This window comes from Arachis hypogaea, chromosome 16, assembly GCF_003086295.3.
Source record: "Arachis hypogaea cultivar Tifrunner chromosome 16, arahy.Tifrunner.gnm2.J5K5, whole genome shotgun sequence".
NCBI classification, from domain to species: Eukaryota; Viridiplantae; Streptophyta; class Magnoliopsida; order Fabales; family Fabaceae; genus Arachis; species Arachis hypogaea.
The window spans coordinates 46,495,877-46,519,382 of NC_092051.1; the positions used below are offsets into that span (position 1 = coordinate 46,495,877).

Sequence of the window (23,506 nt, forward strand, 5' to 3'; positions counted from 1 at the left end):
TTTTATGATTTTTCAGATCATCAGATAACATTTCTCCTTTTCCCATCATTCCTTCAAGAGCCAAAAATTTTAACATTCATAAACAATCAAATTCAAAAATATGCACTGTTCAAGCATTCATTCAGAAAAACAATAGTATCGCCACCACATCAAGATAATTAAACTGTTTTAAAATTTGAAATTCATGCACTTCTTTTTCTTTTTCAATTAAAAACATTTTTCTTTAAAGAAAGGTGATGAATTCATTTTCATAGCTTCAAGGCATAGACACTAAGACACTAATGATCATGTAATAAAGACACAAACATAAATAAACATAAGCATAAAAATTCGAAAAACAGAAAAATAAAGAACAAGGAAATTAAAGAATGGGTCCACCTTAGTGATGGCGGCTTGTTCTTCCTCTTGAAGATCTTATGGAGTGCTTGAGCTCCTCAATGTCTCTTCCTTGCCTTTGTTGCTCCTCTCTCATGGTTCTTTGGTCTTATCTAATTTCATGGAGGAGGATGGAATGCTCTTGGTGCTCCACCCTTAGTTGTCCCATGTTGGAACTTAATTCTCCTAGGGAGGTGTTGATTTACTCCCAATAGCTTTGTGGAGGAAAATGCATCCCTTGAGGCATCTCACGGATTTCATGATGAGGAGTTTCCTCATGCTCTTGGTGAGGTTCTCTCACTTGCTCCATCCTTTTCTTAGTGATGGGCTTGTCCTCATCAATGAGAATGTCTCCCTCTATGTCAATTTCAACTGAATTGCAGAGGTGACAAATGAGATGAGGGAAGGCTAACCTTGCCATAGTAGTGGACTTGTCCGCCACCTTGTAGAGTTCTTGGGATATAACCTCATGAACTTCTACTTCCTCTCTAATCATGATGCTATGAATCATGATAGCCCGGTCTATAGTAACTTCAGACCGGTTGCTAGTAGGGATGACTGAGCGTTGGATGAACTCCAACCATCCCTTAGCCACGGGCTTGAGGTCATGCCTTCTCAATTGAACAGGCTTTCCTCTTGAATCTCTCTTCCATTGAGCGTCCTCTTCACAGATGTCCATGAGGACTTGGTCCAACCTTTGATCAAAGTTGACCCTTCTAGTGTATGGGTGTGCATCTCCTTGTATCATGGGCAAGTTGAACGCCAACCTTACATTTTCCGGACTTAAATCTAAGTATTTCCCTCGGACCGTTGTAAGCCAATTCTTAGGGTCCGGGTTCACACTTTGATCATGGTTCTTGGTGATCCATGCATTGGCATAGAACTCTTGAACCATTAAGATTCTGACTTGTTGAATGGGGTTGGTGAGAACTTCCCAACCTCTTCTTCGGATCTCATGTCAGATCTCTGGATATTCGCCCTTTTTGAGCTTAAAAGGGACCTCAGGGATCACCTTCTTCTTGGCCACAACTTCATAGAAGTGGTCTTGATGCACCTTTGAGAGGAATCTCTCCATCTCCCATGACTCGGAGGTGGAAGCTTCTGCCTTCCCTTTCCTCTTTCTAGAGGTTTCTCCGGCCTTTGGTGCCATTAATGGTTATGGAAAAACAAAAAAAGCTTTAGCTTTTACCATACCAAACTTAGAAGCTTTGCTCGTCCTCGAGCAAAAGAAGAAAGAAGAGAGTAGAAGAAGAAGAAATAGAGGAGATGGAGGGGCTTAGTATTTCGGCCAAGGGGGAGAAGTAGTGTTTAGGTTATGTGAAAATGAAGGAGTGAATATGGGTTTATATAGGGGTGGAGAGAGGGTAAGGGTTCGGCTATTATGGGTGGGTTTGGGTGGGAAAGTGGTTTGAATTTGAATGGTGAGGTAGGTGGGGTTTTATGAAGGATGGATGTGAGTGGTGAAGAGAATGGTGGGATTTGATAGGTGAGGGGATTTTGGGGAAGAGGTATTGAGGTGATTGGTGAATGGGTGAAGAAGAGAGAGAGAGGTGGGGTAGGTGGGGATCCTGTGGGGTCCACAGATCCTGAGGTGTCAAGGATTTCTCATCCCTGCACCATGTGGCGTGCAAAACGCCCCTTGCTGCCAATCCTGTCGTTAAACGCCAGGCTGCTGCCCATTTCTGACGTTTAACACCAGCTTCTTGCCCATTCATGGCGTTAAACGCCAGTCCGATGCCCATTTCTGGCGTTAAACGCCCAGAATGGTGCCAGACTGGGCGTTTAACGCCCATTCTGCTACCCTTACTGGCGTTTAAATGCCAGTAAGTTTCTCCTCTAGGGTGTTTTGTTTTTCATTCTGTTTTTCCTTCTATTTTTGATTTTTCAATTGTTTTTTTTTGTGACTTCACATGATCATCAACCTATAGAAAACATAAAATAACAAAAAAATAGAAATTTAATATAGATAAGTAAAAATTGGGTTGCCTCCCAACAAGCGCTTCTTTAATGTCAATAGCTTGACAGTGGCTCTCATGGAGCCTCACAGATGTTCAGAGCAATGTTGGAACCTCCCAACACCAAACTTAGAGTTTGAATGTGGGGGTTCAACACCAAACTTAAAGTTTGGTTGTGGCCTCCCAACACCAAACTTAGAGTTTGATTGTGGAGGCTCTGTTTGACTCTGTATTGAGAGAAGCTCTTCATGCTTCCTCTCCATGGTGACAGAGGGATATCCTTGAGCTTTAAACACAAGGGAGTCTCTATTCACTTGAATGATCAATTCTCCTCTGTCAACATCAATCACAACTTTTGCTGTGGCTAGGAAGGGTCTGCCAAGGATGATGGATTCATCCATACACTTCCCAGTCTCTAGGATTATGAAATCAGCAGGGATGTAATGGTCTTCTACCTTTACCAAGACATCCTCTACAAGTCCATAAGCCTGTTTCTTTGAATTGTCTGCCATCTCTAGTGAGATTCTTGCAGCTTGTACCTCAATGATCCCTAGCTTCTCCATTACAGAGAGAGGCATAAGGTTTATGCTTGACCCTAGGTCACACAGAGCCTTCTCAAAGGTCATAGTGCCTATGGTACAAGGTATTGAGAACTTTCCAGGATCTTGTCTCTTCAGAGGTAATCTCTGCTTAGTCAAGTCATCCAGTTCTTTGATGAGCAATGGAGGTTCATCCTCCCAAGTCTCATTACCAAACAACCTGGCATTTAGCTTCATGATTGCTCCAAGGTACTTAGCAACTTGCTCTTCAGTAACATCTTCATCCTCTTCAGAAGAAGAATACTCATCAGAGCTCATGAATGGCAGAAGTAGATTCAATGGAATCTCTATGGTCTCTGTGTGAGCCTCAGATTCCCATGGTTCCTCATTAGGGAACTCCATGGAGGTCAGTGGACGTCCATTGAGGTCTTCCTCAGTGGAGATCACTGCCTCTTCCTCCTCTCCAGGTTTGGCCATGTGAGACGTGTTTATAGCCTTGCACTCTCTCTTTGGATTCTCTTCTGTATTGCTTGGGAGAGTACTAGGAGGGAGTTCAGTAATTTTCTTACTCAGCTGACCCACTTGTGCCTCCAAATTTCTAATGGAGGACCTTGATTCAGTCATGAAACTTTTAGTGGTTTTGATTAGATCAGAGACAATGGTTGCTAAATCAGAGTGGCTCTGTTTAGAATTCTCTGTTTGTTGCTGAGAAGATGATGGAAAAGGTTTGCTATTGCTAAAGCTGTTTCTTCCACCATTATTGTTGTTGAAACCTTGTTGAGGTCTCTCTTGATCCTTCCATGAGAGATTTGGATGAGTTCTCCATGAAGGATTATAGGTGTTTCCATAGGGTTCTCCCATGTAATTCACCTCTTCCATTGCTGGGTTCTCAGGATCATAAGCTTCTTCTTCAGAGGAAGCTTCCTTAGTACTGTCTGTTGCTGATTGCATTTCAGACAGACTCTGAAAAATCATATTGACTTGTTGGGTTAATATTTTATTCTGAGCCAATATGGCATTCAGAGTATCAATCTCAAGAACTCATTTCTTCTGATTTGTCCCATTATTCACAGGATTCCTTTTAGAAGTGTACATGAATTGGTTATTTACAACCATTTCAATGAGTTCCTGAGCTTCTGCAGGCGTCTTCTTCAGATGAAGAGATCCTCCAGCAGAGCTGTCCAATGACACCTTGGATAGTTCAGACAGACCATCATAGAAAATTCCTATGATGCTCCATTTAGAAAGCATGTCAGAAGGACATCTTCTCATTAATTGCTTGTATCTTTCCCAAGCTTCATAGAGGGATTCACCTTCCTTCTGTCTGAAGGTTTGGACTTCCACTCTAAGCTTGCTCAATTTTTGAGGTGGAAAGAACTTTGCCAAGAAGGCATTGACTAGCTTTTCCCAAGAGTTCAGGCTTTCTTTAGGTTGTGAGTCCAACCATGTCCTAGCTCTGTCTCTTACAGCAAAAGGAAAAAGCATAAGTCTGTAGACTTCAGGTTCAACCCATTGATCTTGACAGTGTCACAGATTTGCAAGAATTCAGCTAAGAACTGATGAGGATCTTCCAATAGAAGTCCATGAAACTTGCAATTCTATTGCATTAGAGAAATTAATTGAGGCTTAAGCTCAAAGTTGTTTGCTCCAATGGCAGGGATTAAGATGCTTCTCCCATAGAAGTCGGGAGTAGGTGCAGTAAAGTAACCAAGCACCTTCCCTGCATTGTTGGCATTGTTGTTTTCGGCTGCCATGGTTTCTTCGTCCTTGAAAAGTTCTGTTAGGCCCTCTAAAGAGAGATGTTCTTTAGCTTCTCTTAGCTTTCTCTTCAAGGTCCTTTCAGGTTCAGGATCAGCTTGAACAAGTATGCCTTTTACTTTGTTCCTGCTCATATGAAAGAGAAGAGAACAAGAAAGTAAGGAATCCTCTATGTCACAGTATAGAGATTCCTTGAGGTGTCAGAGGAAAAGAAGAATAGAAGGAGGAGGTAGATAGAAGAGAATTCGAACATATAAAGAAGGAGGGAGTTCGAATTGTACCTTGAGGAGGAGTGTTAGTCCTTTAAATAGAAGGATGTGAGAAGAGGGGAAGAATTTTCAAAAATAAATTAAGAAGATTTTGAAATAATTAAAAAGAAATTTGAAATTTTGATTGAGATTTTCGAAAATTTAGATTGGGAAAGAAATAAAGTGATTTTTGAAAAAGATTTTGAAATTAGAAATTAAAAAGATATGATTGAAAAGATATGATTGAAAATCAATTTAAAGAAAGAGAAAGTTTTAAAATTAAAGTTGATTACTTGACTAACAAGAAATTAGAAGATATGATTCTTAAAATTTAAAGTTTGATCCTTTCTTAATAGGCAAGTAACAACTTGAAAATTTTGAAGTAAATCATTAATTTTAGCAAGGATTTTCGAAAATAGTAATAAATAAAAAGAATGGAAAGAAATTGATTTTGAAGAGATATGATTGAAAAGATATGATTTGAAAAAGATTTGATTTTGAAAAATTATGAAGATTTGAAAAAATTTGGATTAAAAACAAAATCTTCCCTGTAGTGTCATCCTGGCGTTAAACGCCCAGAATGGCATCCATTCTGGTGTTTAACGTCCAAAATCCTACCTTTTTGGGCGTTAAACGCCCAGCCAAGTACCCTGGCTGGCGTTTAAAAGCCAGTTTTCCTTCTTCACTGGGCGTTTTGAACGCCCAGCTTTTTCTGTTTGATTCCTCTGCTGAATGTTCTGAATCATCAATTCTCTGTATTATTGACTTGAAAAGACATAGTTTTGAAAAATTTTTTGAATTTTTAATGATGAGAAACAATAAAAATGCAACTAAGATCAAATAAACAATGCATGCAAGACACCAAACTTAAAAATTTTCATATAAGAGACACTAACAAATTGAGAATGCATATGAGAAACAACAAAACACACAAAACAAGAGAATTTAAAGATCAGAGCAATGAAATCATCAAGAACAACTTGAAGATTAATGAAGAACATATTGCATGTTTTCGAAAAATGCAAGAAGAATGCAATTGACACCAAACTTAAAAATTGATACTAGACTCAAACAAGAAACATAAAATATTTTTTGATTTTTATGATTTTATAAATTTTTTTGTGATTTTTGAAACTTATATGGAAAAAGAAAATAAAGAGATTCAAAAATTTTAAAGAGAATTCCATGAATCATGCAATGTTAGTCTAAAGCTTCAGTCTAAAAAGATTAGACATGTTTGGCCAAGCTTCAGCAGGACATTACATTCAGCAGCTAAATTGATGAGAATCAATAAGCTTTTGTGATGCTAAGAACATCACCTTGAAACTCTAGAATTCATTCTTAAAAATTCTGAAAAGTACCTAATCTAAGCAACAAGATGAACTGTCAGTTGTCCAAACTCGAACAATCCCCGGCAATGGCGTCAAAAACTTGGTATGCGAAATTGTGATCATCAACAATGGCGCCAAAGGACTTGGAGCTCTCAAACGTGAATCACACTTTGTCACAATTCCGCACAACTAACCAGCAAGTGCACTGGGTCGTCCAAGTAATACCTTACGTGAGTAAGGGTCGATCCCACGGAGACTGTCGGCTTGAAGCAAGCTATGGTCACCTTGTAAATCTCAGTCAGGGTAATTCAGATGGTGATGAAGAATTGATAATTAAAAGATAAATAAAACATAAGATAAAGATAGAGATACTTATGTAATTCTTTGGTTGGAATTTCAGATAAGCGTATGAAGATGCTTTGTTCCTCCTGAACCTCTGCTTTCTTATTGCCTTCTTCCAATCATTCATACTTCTTTCCATGGCAAGCGTTATGTTGGACATCACCGTTGTCAATGGCTACTTCCCGTCCTCTCAGTGAAAACGTTCCAAATGCGCTGTCACCGCACGGCTAATCATCTGTCGGTTCTCGATCATGTCGGAATAGGATCCATTGATCCTTTTGCGTCTGTCACACGCCCCACAATCGCGAGTTTGAAGCTCGTTACAGTCATCCCTTCCCAGATCCTACTCGGAATACCACAGACAAGGTTTAGACTTTCCGGATCTCAAGAATGACCGCCAATAATTCTAGCCTATACCACGAAGGTTCCAATCCTAGATTAGAAACCCAAGAGATACGCATTCATGCCATTGCTAGTAGAACATAGGTGGTTGTCAGGCACATGTTCATAGGTGAGAATGATGATGAGTGTCACGGATCATCACATTCATCAAGTTGAAGAACGAATGAATATCTTGGAGAAGAAATAGACTTGAGTTGAATAGAAAAATAATAGTACTTTGTATTAATTCATGAAGAACAGCAGAGCTCCACACCTTAATCTATGGTGTGTAGAAACTCCACCGTTGAAAATACAAAAGTGATAATGGTGTAAGCATGGCCGAATGGCCAGCACCCAAGGTCTAGGGAATAAACGTCCAAAGATTCTTCATAATACAATAGCAAAAGGTCCTATTATAGTGAACTAGTAGCCTAGGGTTTACAGAAATAAGTAATTAATGCAGAAATCTTTTTCCAGGCCCACTTGGTGTGTTCTTGGGCTGAGCATTGAAGCTTCCATGTGTAGAGACTTTTCTTGGAGTTAAACGCTAGCTTTTGTGCCAGTTTGGGCATTTAACTCCAGCTTTTGTGCCAGTTTTGGAGTTAAATGCCAGAATTCTTGAGCTGACTTGGAACGCCAGTTTGGGCCATCAAATCTCGGGAAAAGTATAAACTATTACATATTTCTGAAAAGCCCAGGATGTCTACTTTCCAACGCAATTGAGAGTGCGCTAATTAGGCTTCTGTAGCTCCAGAAAATCCACTTTGAGTGCAGGAAGGTCAGAATCCAACAGCATCTGCAATCCTTTTTCAGCCTCTGAATCAGATTTTTGCTCAGGTCCCTCAATTTCAGCCAGAAAATACCTGAAATCACAGAAAAACACACAAACTCATAGTAAAGTCCAGAAGAGTGATTTTTATTTAAAAACTAATAAAAATATAATAAAAACTAATTAAAATATACTAAAAACATACTAAAAACAATGCCAAAAAGCGTATAAATTATCCGCTCATCAACTTACATACTGGTGGCAGTAGACTATGTATCTAAATGGGTAGAGGCAATTGCCACATCCACTAATGATACTAAGACAGTGCTGAAGTTCCTCCAGAAGCATATCTTCAGCAGATTTGGTGTCCCTAGAATACTAATCAGTGATGGAGGGACTCATTTCTGCAATAAACAGCTTGACTCTGCTCTGATTCGATATGGAATTAACCACAAAGTGGCAACTCCATATCATCCACAGACAAATGGGCAGGCTGAAGTCTCAAATAGAGAACTAAAACGAATCCTGGAACAGACTGTAAGTACCCATAGAAAGGATTGGGCAAGGAGTCTGGATGATGCTCTATGGGCATACAGAACTGCATTCAAAACTCCTATAGGGACCTCTCCATACCAGCTTGTGTATGGAAAAGCTTCTCACCTGCCAGTGGAACTGGAACACAAAGCCTACTGGGCAACCAGATTCCTAAACCTTGATGCCAAGTTAGCTGGAGAGAAAAGATTGCTCCAGTTGAATGAGCTAGAGGAATTCAAACTCAATGCTTTCGAAAATGCAAAAATTTACAAGGAGAAAGCAAAAAGGTGGCATGACAAGAAACTATCATCCAGAGTCTTTGAGCCAGGATAGAAGGTTCTGCTGTTTAACTCTAGGCTCAGATTATTCCTTGGGAAATTAAAATCCCGGTGGAGGGGTATGTGATTACAAGTGTGTCACCATATGGATATGTAGAGCTTTAGGATATTGACTCTGACAAAAAGTTCATTATTAATGGACAGAGAGTAAAGCATTATCTTGAAAGCAATGTTGAGCAAGAATTCTAAAAACTGAGACTAGATTAAAGCTCAGTAAAGTCCAGCTAAAGAAAATAAAGAAGCGCTTGCTGGGAGGCAACCTAGCCATTAGCAAAGTTTATTTGTTGTTTAAATAATAATTATAGGAGTTTGATATAAATTCTTTTCAAGGTTAATTATCAATTGCAGGAGTTCACATAGTTACAGAAGGATTCAGAGCATAAAGCAGAGAAAAGGAGCTCACTGGCATGAAAACGCCAGTAAGGGGTATTTTGGGCATTAAACGCCAGAATGGGTACCATTCTGGGTGTTTAACGCCAGTAAAGATACCTTCCTGGGTGTTAAACGCCAGAATGGGCACCATTCTGGGCGTTTAACGCCAGAGTTACAGCATCCTGGGCATTTAGAAAAACGCCCAGTGATAAAGATTTCTGGCGTTTAACGCCAGCCAGGGTACCTGGCTGGGCGTTAAACGCCCACAATGGCCAACATATGGGCGTTCAACGCCAGAATGGATACGATTCTGGGCGTTTAATGCCAGAAAAGGTAGGGGGAGGAGATTTTGCTTCCACTTCAAATTTTATCAAACTTTCATGTTTTAATTCATAATTTTCTGCATAAACATGTTACAAATTTTCATCACTCACACTCAATTTTCAAAAATTTAATAATATTCTAAATCCCTTTTCAATTTTCTTTCAAATCCTTTCCAAATCTTTTTCAAAAACTCATTTATCTTTTCAATTCCTTTCCAAATCTCTTCCAACTCATTATATCTTCTTTTAATTCTTAGATGCATCAACAAATTTTCAGATTTAACTTCTTTATATCTTTTTTATATCTTTTGAATTTTAAAATCTCATCTTTTTCATATCATGATTCATTTTTTTTACCAATCATATCTTTCTATCATATCTTTTTCAAAATTCTCGAAATCCCACTCCTCCACTTTAAATACACGTTCGGCCACCCCCTCTCCTCCACAACTCGAATTTGACTCTCCTCCTATTCCTCTCATTTCCTTTCTTTTGCTTGAGGACAAGCAAACCTCTAAGTTTGGTGTATTTTTCCGTGATCACCGAGCTAAGACTCATTAAGATCATGGCTCCTAAGGGAAAACAAACCACTTCAAGAGGCAAGAAAGAGAATACTCCAAAGCCACTTTGGAATCAAGAGAGGTTCTTAACCAAAGAACATGCAGACCATTACCACAAAAATAATGGGTCTGAGGTCAGTGATCCCGAAAGTTAAATTCGATCTGAAAGAAGAAGAATATTCGGAGATCCAAGAGCAGATTCAAAACAGAGGCTGGGAAATTCTAGTTAATTCTGAGACAAAGGTGGGAAGAAACATGGTTCAGGAATTCTACCAAATCTATGGCTGACAGATAAGCAGAGAATGGCTGGAACTGCCTTCCATACCTTTCGAACTATGGTCAGAGGGAGGATTATTTACTTCCACCTTGACAAAATAAGAGAGGTCTTCAAGCTGCCTCAACTGCAAGATGATCCAGAATCCTTTAATAGGAGAATGGTGAGAGTAGATAAGCATTTGGACCAAGTTCTATAGGACATATACCTCCCTAGAACTAAGTGGATAACCAACTCAAAAGGTGTCCCAAACCAACTCAAGAGAGGAGATCTCAAACCAGTCGCTAGGGGCTGGTTGGACTTCATTGGGCATTCTATACTTCCCACTAGCAACCGCTCTGAGGTCACTGTCAAAAGAGCAGTGATGATTTATTGCATTATGCTGGGAAACAAAGTGGAGATTCATCATCTAATTTCTTGTGAGATCTACACAATTGCAAATAAGAACTCCACTGAAGCCAAATTGGCTTACCCAAGCTTAATCTCTCTGCTATGTAAAGATGCTGGGGTGAAGATGGGAGTAGATGAGTTCATCCCAGTCAAGCACCCAATCACCAAGAAGTCAATGGAAGGAAAACAAGTGCAAGATAACTCCATCAAAAGGAGGGCGTAGGAGTTCCTCCCAGAAATCCCTCATATTGACTACTGGACCCGCCTAGAAGCATCTGTCACCAAGCTGCAAGAAGCTATGGATCAACTTAAGGAGGAACAGCAAAATCAAAATAGCATGCTTTGCAAATTGCTTAAGGAGCAAGAAAAGCAAGGGGCGTGAGCTACAGGAGCTAAAGCGCCAGAAGCTGTCCCTTGAAGAGCCAGGCGTCCTACAAATTGAAGGAGCACTTGCCTCTCCCAATGCAGGTTGTTGAGTCCTAACTCTGTGATAACTTTTGTTATTAGAGATCTATTTTAAGAGTTACATGAGCATTAGTATTAGAGTCATTTATTTTTATGTCTTTAATTTCCTTTCTTTTATTATTATTTGTTTGTTTTTATGCTTATTTCATGTCTTATTTCTATTCCATAATCAATAAAATTTAGAGTATATGTCTTAAAGCTATGAATAATCCCATAAATCCCTCACCTTTCTTAAAAGAAAAATATTTTTATTTGAAAAAGAATAATAAGTACATGAATTTCGAATTATATCTTGAAAATAATCTAATTATTTTGATGTGGTGGCAATACTTTTTATTTTCTGGATGAATGCTTGAACAATGTATATTTTTGATATTATTGTTTACGAATGTTAAAACTGTTGGCTCTTGAAAGAATAAGGAAAAAGGAGAAATGTTATTGATAATCTGAAAAATCATAAAATTGACTCTTGAAGCAAGAAAAAGCAGTGAATATAAAGCTTGCGAAAAAAAATTTGGCAAAAAAAAAAGAGAAAGAAAAAGAAAAAGTAAGCAGAAAAAGCCAATAACCCTTTAAACCAAAAGGCAAGGGTAAAAAGGATCCAAGGCTTTAAGCATTAATGGATAGGAAGACCCACAGGAATAAAATCCTGGCCTAAGCGGCAAAATCAAGCTGTCCCTAACCATGTGCTTGTGGCATGAAGGTCCAAGTGAAGAGCTTGAGACTGAGTGGTTAAAGTCATGGTCCAAAGCAAAAAGAGTGTGCTTAAGAACTCTGGGCACCTCTAATTGGGGACTCTAGCAAAGTTGAGTCACAATCTGAAAAGGTTCACCCAGTTATGTGTTTGTGGCATTTATGTATCCGGTGGTAATACTGGAAAACAAAGTGATTAGAGTCACGGCCAAGACTCATAAAGTAACTGTGATCAAGAATCAACACACTGAACAAGGAGAATTAATAACACTATCTAAATTCTGAGTTCCTATAGATGCCAATCATTCTGAACTTCAAAGGATAAAGTGAGATGACAAAACTATTCAGAAGCAAAAAGGATACAAGTCCTGCTCATCTAATTGGAACTGAGCTTCATTGATATTTGAAATTCATTGTATATTCTCTTCTTTTTATCCTATTTTTTTTAGTTGCTTGGGGACAAGCAACAATTTAAGTTTTGTGTTGTGATGAGCGGATAATTTATACCCTTTTTGACATTGTTTTTACATAGTTTTTAGTATATTTTAGTCACTTTTTATTATATTTTTATTATTTTTTATTCAAAAATCACATTTCTGGACTTTACTATGAGTTTGTGTGTTTTTCTATAATTTCAGGTAAATTCTGGTTGAAATTGAGGGACCTGAGCAAAAATCTGATTTAGAGGCTGAAAAAGGACTGCAGATGCTGTTGGATTCTGACCCTCCTGCACTTGAAAGGACTGCAAACTGGCGTTTAAACACCAGCTCCTTACCTTTTTCTGGCGTTAAACACCAGAACTGGCATAAAAGTTGGAGTTAAACGCCCAAACTGGCACAAAAGCTGGAGTTCAACGCCAGGAATAGCCTATGCACGTGAAAGCTTCAGTGCTCAGTCCAAACACACACCAAGTGGACCCCAGAAGTGGATTTCTGCACTATCTATCTTAGCTTACTCATTTTCTGTAAACCTAGGTTAATAGTTGAGTATAAAAACTACTTTTAGAGATTTATTTTGTACCTCATAACATTTTACATCTGAATTTTGTATCTTCTACAGCATGAGTCTCTAAACTCCATAGTTGGGGGGTGAGGAGCTCTGCTGTGTCTTGATGGATTAATGCGATTACTACTGTTTTCCATTCAATCACGCTTGTTTCTATTCTAAGATATTCACTCGCACTTCAACATGATGAATGTGATGATCCGTGACACTCATCACCATTCTCAACCTATGAACGCGTGCCTGACAACCACTTCCTTTCTACCTTAGATTGAGTGTGTATCTCTTGGGTTTCTGGTTCACGAGTTTGATTGCCGCTCCTGACAACAGAGCATTCAAATCTGTGAGATCAGAGTCTTTGTGGTATAAGCTAGAATCAATTGGCAGCATTCTTGAGATCCAGAAAGTCTAAATCTTGTCTGTGGTATTCCAAGTAGGATCCGGGAAGGGATGACTGTAACGAGCTTCAAACTCACAAATGTTGGGCGCAGTGACAGTGTGCAAAAGGATCAATGGATCTTACTCCAACACTAGTGAGAACTGACAGATGATTAGCCCTACGAAACCCATAGCTGGACCATTTTCACTGAGAGGACGGATGGTAGCCATTGACAACGGTGATCCACCAACATACAGCTTTCCATGGAAGGAGCCTTGCGTGCGTGAAGAAAAAGACAGTAGGAAAACAGAGATTCAGAAGACAGAGCATCTCCAAAACCTCAACCTGTTCTCCATTACTGCATAACAAGTATTATTTAATCCATGTTTTTTTACTCATTCCAATTAAAACTGAGAATTATTATTGATATCCTGACTAAGAGTTACAAGATAACCATAGCTTGCTTCAAGCCGACAATCTCCGTGGGATCGACCCTTACTCACGTAAGGTATTACTTGCTGGTTAGTTGTGCGGAATTGCAAAAGTGTGATTGTGATTTCGTGCACCAATATACCTAACAACTCAATATCCAACATCAAAACAAAAAATAGCTAGGGTTTAGGACTCTCATCGTACCCACAGACTAAACGAACTAAATCCGTTAAGCTCCACAAGCTAAATTGAACCTAGAGCACCAAATCAAGCAAAATTTCAACAAGGTTCCCTTTAATTTTTGAAAATTAAGGGATAGAGAGGCTGGGGTGAGATTGAGGCTTACCTATAAAATTGATCCAAGAAAGTGGTAAAGCTCGATACGGTGGACGCGTGGCCGCAAACGGTACGGCGATCTGAGATTTGATGAAGGAATTCTGGTAGTTTGTGGTGGAGGTTAGGGTTTTGGAAGCTCTCCTCTTCCCCTTCCAACTATGGCAGCATGGATGAAAAGAGAAGGGAAAGGGAAGCTGTGTCTTCTTTAAGTGATGGGTCCGGTTGGGCCCACAGGCCCAGTTCAGGCCTGGTTCAACCGGTTCGGCCTGTCTGGCCCAATCTTGGGCTGAATTCTTTGAAATTAATGTCAAAATTCTCGTTTTAAAGAGTTCTATCCTATTTTAATATAAGATTTTCATTTCTAATTTTCCTTGTTAAAATTCAATTTATTGACTAATTATTTACTAATTTTAGCGGGGTTTACATCCTACCCACCTAATTAAGAATTTTGTCCTCAAAATTCAGATTCAGATACCTGAAAAGAGGTGTGGGTAGTCCTTCCGCATATCTGACTCAAGCTCCCAAGTATGCTCTTCAATACCAGCTCGACTCCAAGCTAGTTTCACTAATGAGACCTCCTTTCCGTGTAACTGCTTGATACTGGTGTTATCAATCCTAACTGGGGTTATTGGAAGCGTCAGATCTTCTCTTACTTGAACTGATTCCAGTTCCAGGACATGACTTGGATCAGAAGTGTATTTACAAAGCTACGATACATGAAACATGTCGTGCAGGTTCGAAAGATGCGGCGGTAAGATGATCCTATAAGCCACTGGTCCAATTCTTTTCAGGATCTCAAACAGTCCAATGTAATGGGGATTCAGTTTCTTTGTCTTAATGGGTCTTCCCACTCCGGTGGTTGGAGTAACTTTCAGAAAGACATGCTCTCCTTCCTTAAACCCCAAAGGCTTCTGCCTTTGATTAGCATAGCTTTTCTGACGAATTTGAGCTATAAGCATTCGGTTACGGATTTTCTTTATCTACTCTGTGGTTTCAATTGTCATTTCAGGCCCTAACAAGCTCCTTTCTCCAGCTTCATACCAGCATAGCAGATATTGACATTTCCTACCATATAGAGCCTCATACGGAGCCATTCCGATGTTCGCATGGTAGCTGTTGTTATAAGAAAACTCCACTAAGGGCATATATCGATCCCAGCTTGCCAGCTAGTCCAAAACACAAGCTCTCAGCATGTCCTCCAAAGTTTGGATTGTTCTTTCTGACTGACAATCTATTTGAGGGTGATATGCAGTGCTTAGACTCGATTTAGTGCCAAATGCTTGCTGAAAGGCTCCCCAGAACCTTGAGGTGAATCGAGGATCCCTGTCGAATATAACAGTTGAAGGTACGTCGTGTAATCTCACAATTTCCTTAATGTATAGCCGTGCTAACTCCACCATTGTACAACTTATCCAAATGGAGAGGAAGTGAGCCGACTTGGTCAGCCGATCCACAACCACCCAAATGGCATTACAACCCGTTCGAGTTCTAGGTAAACCCAACATGAAGTTCATTGCAATACTCTCCCATTTCCACTGTGGAATCTCCAAAGGCTGAAGGGTTCCTGATGGTCTCTGATGTTCAATTTTAACTTTCTGGCAAGTTAGGCACTTGGAAACTTGCAACGCCATATCATTTTTCATCCTTGGCCACCAGAACATTGTCTTCAAATCTTGATACATCTTGGTGCTTCCCGGATGGATTGAGAATCCGCTCTTATGAGCTTCCTTCAAGATGTTTTGTCGCAAATCTCCGATATCCGGCACAATAATCCAGTCTTTAAACCTCCATAAACCATCCTTATCTTCTGACACTCTCCAATGTTTGCCTTGCTCAATTGCCAGCAAAACCTTATACAACTATTTGTCATTCTGATGAGCTTTTAGGAGTTCATCTTTGAAATCACTTGAAATCCGTAGCTGACTTAAGCATAAGGTCCCAAACTCTTCTCTGACTCCCAATTTCAACCCTTGGAATCCAAGCAGTGTATAAAGACTTCCGACTCAAGGCATCCGCCATAACATTCACCTTTCCAGGATGGTAGTTCAACTCGAAGTCATAGTCTTTTAGAAGCTCCATCCATCTCCTCTGACGCATATTCAGCTCTTTCTACTCAAAGAGGTACTTGTAACTCTTGTGGTCTTAGAAAACTTGAAACTTAATGCCGTAGAGATAGTGTCTCCAGATCTTTAGAGCAAATACTACAGTAGTAAGTTCTAAGTTGTGAGTCGGATAATTCATCTCATGCGGCCTTAACTGCCGTGAGGCATATGCCACGATCTTACGGTGCTGCATCAGCACGCACCTTAAACCCTTCAGCGATGCATCACAGTACACTTCGAATGGTTCACTCGGCTAAGGCAACACTAACATAGGTGCGGTAGTCAATCTCTTCTTCAATGCAAGAAAACTCTCCTCGCACTCAGGAGTCCAAACAAAAAAGTACATCCTTCCTAGTTAGCTTGGTTAAAGGTAAGGCGAGCTGTGAAAACCCCTTAATGAATCTCCGATAATAACCCGCCAAACCTAGGAAACTCCTTATCTCCGTCACTGAAGTTGGTCGCTCCCAATTCATCAATGCTTCAACCTTAGCAGGATCTTATTAATAAAATTAGCACTCTATTGCAACTCCCCGGCAACGGTGCCAAAAATTGATGAGACGCAGAAGCTGGTGAATTAAAAATCATTAAAATGGTTACATTGCAAGTATAGTTTTTAACTCACCGAAAATCTGCCTATCAATTTAGAAATATGTCACAGAGAATTAAATTAAAAATTACTGGGAGTTTTAAGTCCCAGGTCGTCTCCCAACGAGTTGCAGAAAAGTGTGCTATCTTATTAATCAGATGTTCCAAGAAGTTGAGCTAAGTAAATTGGAATGTAAATTGAGGAAAGTTAAATAATATGAATAAAAGCCTTGACTGGGAGTTGATTGGTTGGAATTTCTATTATTGGTGGAGTGATTGTAAGATTAATTTATAATTAATGGTTGTTCTGTTTGGTTATCCTTTACTAAGTAAGGGAAAGTCAAACAAGCTGGAATGCCAGATCTGTTCACAAGTTGCAACCTACTTAACTCAAAGGGATTGGCGTTGGTGACAGGATAGCAATCCAACATTTAACCCAATTACAAATTTCTCTTTAATCCTTCCAACTCAAGAGTTCATTTTAATCAACTCCCCATCAAGTAAGGAAACTACTCACGCATTGTAAATAAAGAATCCATAGCATATGAAAGGGAATTAAAAGAAGACATGATTATTGGAATTGAAATTAAATTAAAAAGAAATAATCCATGCATTAAATAATCATAAAAGTATTCAAATAACAAAATTGAACAAAACAAGGAACATGGAAGAATAAAACCAAGTTGAGAAAACGAACTAGAATGACGAAGTCTTGATGAGGGAATAACTCTTCTCAATGTTCCAATGCTAAGACCAATTGAAAATTAAAATTCTAAAACCTAGAGAGAAAAACCTAAGAGAGTAAAAACTAGATCTCCAATTGTCTCTGAATGAATCTGTTAATTGTTTCTGCATGTTCTCTGACCCTAGTCTGCTGTTCCGGGCCGAAAACTGGGTCGAAATAGGGCTCAAAATCACCCCCAACGAATTCTGCAGATTATGCAGATCGCACATGTCATGCGATCGCGTCATCCATGCAGACGCGTCATTCGCGCTTTTCCTCGCCACGCGTTCGCGTCGTCCATGCTACCGCGTCGGCAGAACTTTTCCAATTCGCGCGGCCGCGTGAGCCATGCAACCGCGTCACTGCGATTTGCTCTCCTTCGCGCAGTCGCGTGAGCCATGCGACCGCGTCACTTCTCGCTGGTTATCTCTTCAAATTCTTGTGTTTCTTCCATTTTTTGCTAGCTTCCTTTCCAATCTCCAACTCATTCATGCCCTATAAAGTCTGAAACACTTAACACACAGATCACGGCATCGAATGGAATATAGGAGAATTAAAAATAAATAATTAAAGTCTCTAGGAAGCAGTTTTCAAACATGTAATAAATTTAGGAAGGAAATCTAAATGCATGCTAATTTAATGAATAAGTGGGTAAGGATCATGATAAAACCACACAATTAACACAATATAAACCATAAAATAGTGGTTTATCAACCTCCCCACACTTAAACATTAGCATGTCCTCATGCTTAATTGAAGGAGATAAGGAAATAAGTATGAACATGTAGAAACTCATGAAATGCAGTGCAAACCTACACATATATAAATAAATGCAACTATATGATTCTTGTCCACTTAATCAAAAGTAAATAAGCTCTTCAAAACAATTACAAATCAAATTCCACTAATTTTATCATTACACAATAAAACAGATAAAGGTGCAAGAAAATAGCTCGTGAAAGCAGGGAACATGAAAATTCAAGCATTGAACCCTCACTGATAATGTATGTACGCTCTGATCTCTAGTGTATAGGGTGGTCACTCTATCCTTCTCTAATCATGCTTTCTAACTTTTGTTCTTTTCCTAACCAATCAACAATAGTTAATATACCAATGCAAACATCATGAGGTCTTTTCAAGGTTGTAATGGGGCTAAGGTATAGGCAGGGGTGTATATTTGGTCAAGTGAGCTAATAAATTGAATCTTTAATTAACCCAAGCTCTAATATAACTTGTATACACTTAATGTCATCATTAAAGTTCATACCTAGCTACCCAGAATTCCCTTTTTCAATCCATACTCATGTATCAACTTATATTTTTGGTTCTATCATATGTGCATTGATCTTTGAATTCTGAATTCAACATTGGGGTAATTTTGTCCCCTTATTTATTGATTTTTCATATTTTTTTATATAAATAAAGCTTGTCAATGCACATAGATTTTTAATTCTTGTAGTTTCACATGAGTAGGTATCCAAATTCCCTTTAAATTTTCATGACACATTCCCTTAACAACTTTTGTTCCCACAATTTCCCATACTTAACTAGCACACACAATTCTATCTTAAGCTAACTAAAGATTCAATTTGGGATATACGATTATTTTTCGGCTTAAGGTTAGTAATGTGGTAAAATGTCGAATAAATGGGAATTAAAGGCTCAAAGTGGTTAACAAAGGTAATTGAAAAGGGTAGGCTTAATTTGGATGAGTGAGTTTAAACAAATAATGGCCTCAATCATGTGCAAGCACGCAAATATAATAACTATTGGACATATAAGATAAAACAAAATATAGATTACAATCATAGAGAAGCAAACACACAAGAACGAAATAATTATGGTTAAATAATGTAACCATTCATAAAGGCTCAAATCTTTCACAGGTTGTGTGTTCTTTAGCTCAAATATCATGTTCCAAATACAACTCAAGCAAATTTATCATAAAATTTTGAAAAATTAGTGAAATTTTGTTCCAAAGATAGATTTTTAAAAGAAACTTATTGTCTTTTCAATCAAGTAGAACATGCATGCAACTATCCTAACCTATGCAATTTATTCTATTCTATAAAGAAAAGAAAATCTAACTAAAATATCCTAATTATTGGTGCCAGAGAAGAGAATTTACCTCCGGAAGTCAGGTACTGACCGACCTCCCCACACTTAAGGCTTTACACATTCCTCGGTGCCATCTGTCAGAAACAGGGGTGGGCTGGTAGCAGTATCTCCGCAGGCGGGGCCGTCATGGCTCTCTGTACTGGTGAAGGAAGTGGAGTCCGGGGTGTCTGAGTCTCTAAAATGTCCCTTGAGTAGCTCCTTGAGGTGTTTGAATCGGCGCTCGTTACGACGCTCTCTCATCTTTGCTTTCTGTTCTTGCCGATCCAACCGTTCGATTATCTGTTGGAGCAATTTCTCAGTTGTAGATGCTTGTGGTGTTGAAGAAGGATTATCTTCAACTGGAGCAATAGGAAGGCTTGTAGTGGCTGCTGAGAGTCTGAGGTATTTCCCGTTAGGGACATACTGATCATCCCGTGGAAGCATGGCTTTGGTGTCCCCAGCTCTGTAGGAGACTCCGGCTGCTAAGACAAGATCTGAGACTAAGGCGGGGAAAGGTAAGTTGCTCGCAATTTGTACGTGTTCCATAGCATTCCGGATGTGTCTTGCGAGATTCAGAGGTTGGTCTGTAAGGATGCACCATAGTAGAACAGCCATGTCTGCAGTGAAGGAGGACTCATGAGTGCTCGGAAAGACGTAATGGAAAATGATTTGTGCCCATACACGAGCCTCCAAGGTAAGTGCTGAAGCCAAGATTCCCTTAGGGCGGGTACGGTGGTATCCGTAGATCCAACGGCTGCCAGGTAATGCGATGACTCCAAGAACGGAGTCCCAGTCGAATTGGTATCTCTGACGCTGAAGGGTGGCTACTTGAAAAGCGTCCATTCCTGCTGGAATAGGGGGAAGACTCAGAGCTTGCTGAATGGCCTCTTCTGTGATGGGGACTTGCTTCTGCCGGACATAAACAGACTGCAGGATTGGCATGTAGAAGTTGGAGTAGAACTCAACTACCCAAGAAAGATTGACCTGCCTTGGCTGTTTCCGTAGGAAACCCCATTGTCTTTAGGGGTGGCAGGAGTACCCGAACCCGCGAGTACCCGACCCGCGAGCGGGTTTAAACCCGACCCGAGGGCGGGGCGGGTTTTGATCGGGGCGGGTAGTGTAGCGGGGCGGGACAGGGTCGGGGTCAGGGTAAACCCGCCCCTACCCGCCCCGGAGTACTTAATATATATATATTAGGGTTTGCCTCCAATCCACCAACCATCAGAGATCAAACCTGAGACCCCAAGTCCCCAAATCCCTAGCTCTTTGCTCTTCAGCTCAGCCTCTCATCTCCTCTCCGCCATTGCGCCGTCGCTTCGCAGCTCCTTGCCGTCGTCACAATTCCTTGGCGTCACCACTTAGTCCCACTACTCCTTGCTGTCGCTGCTCACCTCCCGCCTGCCGTCGGCCCGTCGCTGCTCAGCCGCACAACTCATCACCCTCGCTGCTCAGCTCGCACAGCTCCGTAAGTTCCTCTCTCTCTCTCTCTCTCTCTCTCTCTCTCTCTCTCTCTCTCGTGCTCTCTGTCTCTCCATCGTTGTGAGATCTAAGTTCTTCTCTTGTTCTTCCACAGATTCATTGCTTGGTCGCCGTTGCTGGGAGCTTGTCCGTCGCTGTTGCATGTGAGCCTGTCACCAAAGCCCTTTTTCTCTGTCTCTAACCACCGGTAAGTCTTTGAGCCCATCTGTCTTTGCAGATTTGCCATCCCACAGGCATGCTCTACTAGATTTGAAAAATTAAAGTTGTTTTGATTGATGAGAAGTGCATATTTAGTTTTGATAACAATATTTTTGACTGATAAGAAGTGCATGTTTAGTTTTGATTTATCATTTTTATGCATTTTGAATTTTGATTTTAATCTGATTTTGTAATTGTCATTGAGTACTGAATGGACCCTTCAAGATTAGAGTGATTTGGTTTATGAAAGGGAATATGCCCAAGGTGTTCTAATTATGGAGAGAATTGGGCATTTGAAATTAGCAGAATTAGTAATGTGCGGAAGTGTTCTGAATTTTTTTATTATTACAAAAATTAGTAATGCCAATTTGTTGATTAGGTATTTCTAATAAACAAGTAGGTAGACATAGGGTAATTAATAGATTCCAAGTTGTGAAACTCTATGATCTGAGTGTTGAGTGGGAAATTGAGTCTCTAATTTGTATTGTAGGCTTCACCAAGGGCTCTACTGCTCAATGGCTTTTCTCAAGCAAAGTCTCTGCTGTTCCACACTTGATGTATTTTAAGGTTTCTCAAGATGAGAAGCCTTTTGACTCCACTCTAAAGTTCCCTGCTCCTGAACAGGTTTCACACTACCTACCATCTCTCTCACTTTCTCTAAATTCCTCTGAAATTGACAAGTTAGTTCAATATTTAATCTTCTAGAGTTTTAGTTCTATTTTAAAGTCAACTTTGTACTTGAAGAGGACAAATGTTTTCATTCTGCTTATTTACTATATCTGGTATATGAAATGAACTTCACTTCACTTCAGATCTGAACTTAGCTTGATGTTTTTCCGCCCCCAATGTCTTGTGTTTTCAGTTTCCAATCAAGCAATTTCAGTTTCTGTGGGGAATCCATAATGTGCAGCAGTGTTCTGAATTATGATGAAATCAAGAAACAGGGAATAAGCTATAGACATATACAAATAGAAAAAGTTTGTTTGTGGTTATCTAATTTAATTCAATTGGCTTAGCATGTATTCTCATAATCTCATCTAAATATTTCATGTGTTACAATCCTATTATATATAGAACTACAAGGATGGGCCTAATATGTGAATGTATGGTTATTGATTTTCAAGTTTCATTCATTATTTCTTATTATTATTATTTTTAAAAAATGTTTTACATTTGGAGAAGCTATGATTAACTTAATCTCCAGATTTCCATAGTCTGCAATGCATTATACAAATCCATTTCGTCCCAAACATGATCATTATGATGATCACGTGAATTCAAGATCACATAGATGGTTGAAAGATTGTGATTAACCTCATCAGTAGCCAACAGTTGATTTAATAGCATCCAATATCTCCATAAAATAAGTGGCAGAACTTGTTATGTATTCTGATTTTTCATTTATGCATTCTGATCTTTATTAAGATATGATTTTAATTTGTTAATTGTTATATCTTTTGATTTTCAGGTTTAAATCTTGATTTGCAAACTTTTAATGATGATGAAGATGTTGAAAGTGATCAAGAATAAGGGTTGAAGATTTTTTTATATCTAATATTATAATTTCTTTATTATGGTGTTAAATTTGTAGTAATCTAACACTTTTTTTTTTATTTCAAGTTATTTGAGCTAATGACATTGTATGAATTTTTATGTTTGTATTTTAATTTATCTATGAATTTTAAGTTTTTGTCTTAATTTAGATATGAATATGTAAAAATTAAAATATTTAATTTTTATAGGGGCGGGTAGGGGTGGGGCGGGTACCCGCAGGGGCGGGTTCGGGTACTGCAATTTACTACCCGCGGGTTGTGGCGGGGCGGGTAGTACTTGAGTGACGGGACGGCGGGGTGGGGTCGGGTAGGGTAAAAACCCGCCCCTACCCGCCCCACTGCCACCCCTAATTGTCTTCGCTCAATTTGCGGCTCAAAAAAGTAGCAATATTGGATGGGAGGATAAGAAGGTATTCATTGTTATAATTCCTTTCTGCCAGGATAGGGAACATCTACTCACAGTAGCGATTGGAAAATCGCGCAGTATCCTTTGCTGGAAAGGCTTTCTCTTTTTCGTCAACCTTTATTATCCGCTTAACTCTTTTTGTTGAGGGCTTGACTGTGGTTGAAGAAGGATCTGCCACTAATACTCTTTTAGTTCCTCTTCTTGCTGGTGGTTTGGAGGCTGCTTTCTCCTTTCCTTTCTTGGTGGCCATCCTGAAAGAAGGGAAGAGAAAGAAAATTAAATTTAAAGAGATATACAGCAAGGAAGGAAACGGAAAAGAGGGTGAATGATGCACAGCAAAATGTAGATGACAGTAACACATGCTCTCGAGTACATATGAAAAGCCATTAATGGAAAATAGCTAGTGCAGATAAAAACAAGTGAATGCAAGGTGTTTATTGGCATGCTGGCAAAGGGCATGAGTAGCATAGATCAAGCATTACTTCATAACAAACCATCACGTTTGTATTGACAATTGAATTTAATTATTAAAATAATAAGGAGAATTTGTGAAAAGCAAGCATTGA

The 23,506-nt window shown here is 39.3% G+C and overlaps 1 non-coding gene across 1 annotated transcript; it reads left to right on the top strand.

Annotated features, from left to right (window-relative positions):
* The first annotated feature begins 4,114 nt into the window (after nt 1-4,114).
* Nucleotides 4,115-4,222, top strand: LOC112761131 (small nucleolar RNA R71). Its single transcript, XR_003181540.1, has one exon. It is a non-coding gene; the product is annotated as a small nucleolar RNA R71 (small nucleolar RNA).
* The last annotated feature ends 19,284 nt before the right edge of the window (nt 4,223-23,506 follow it).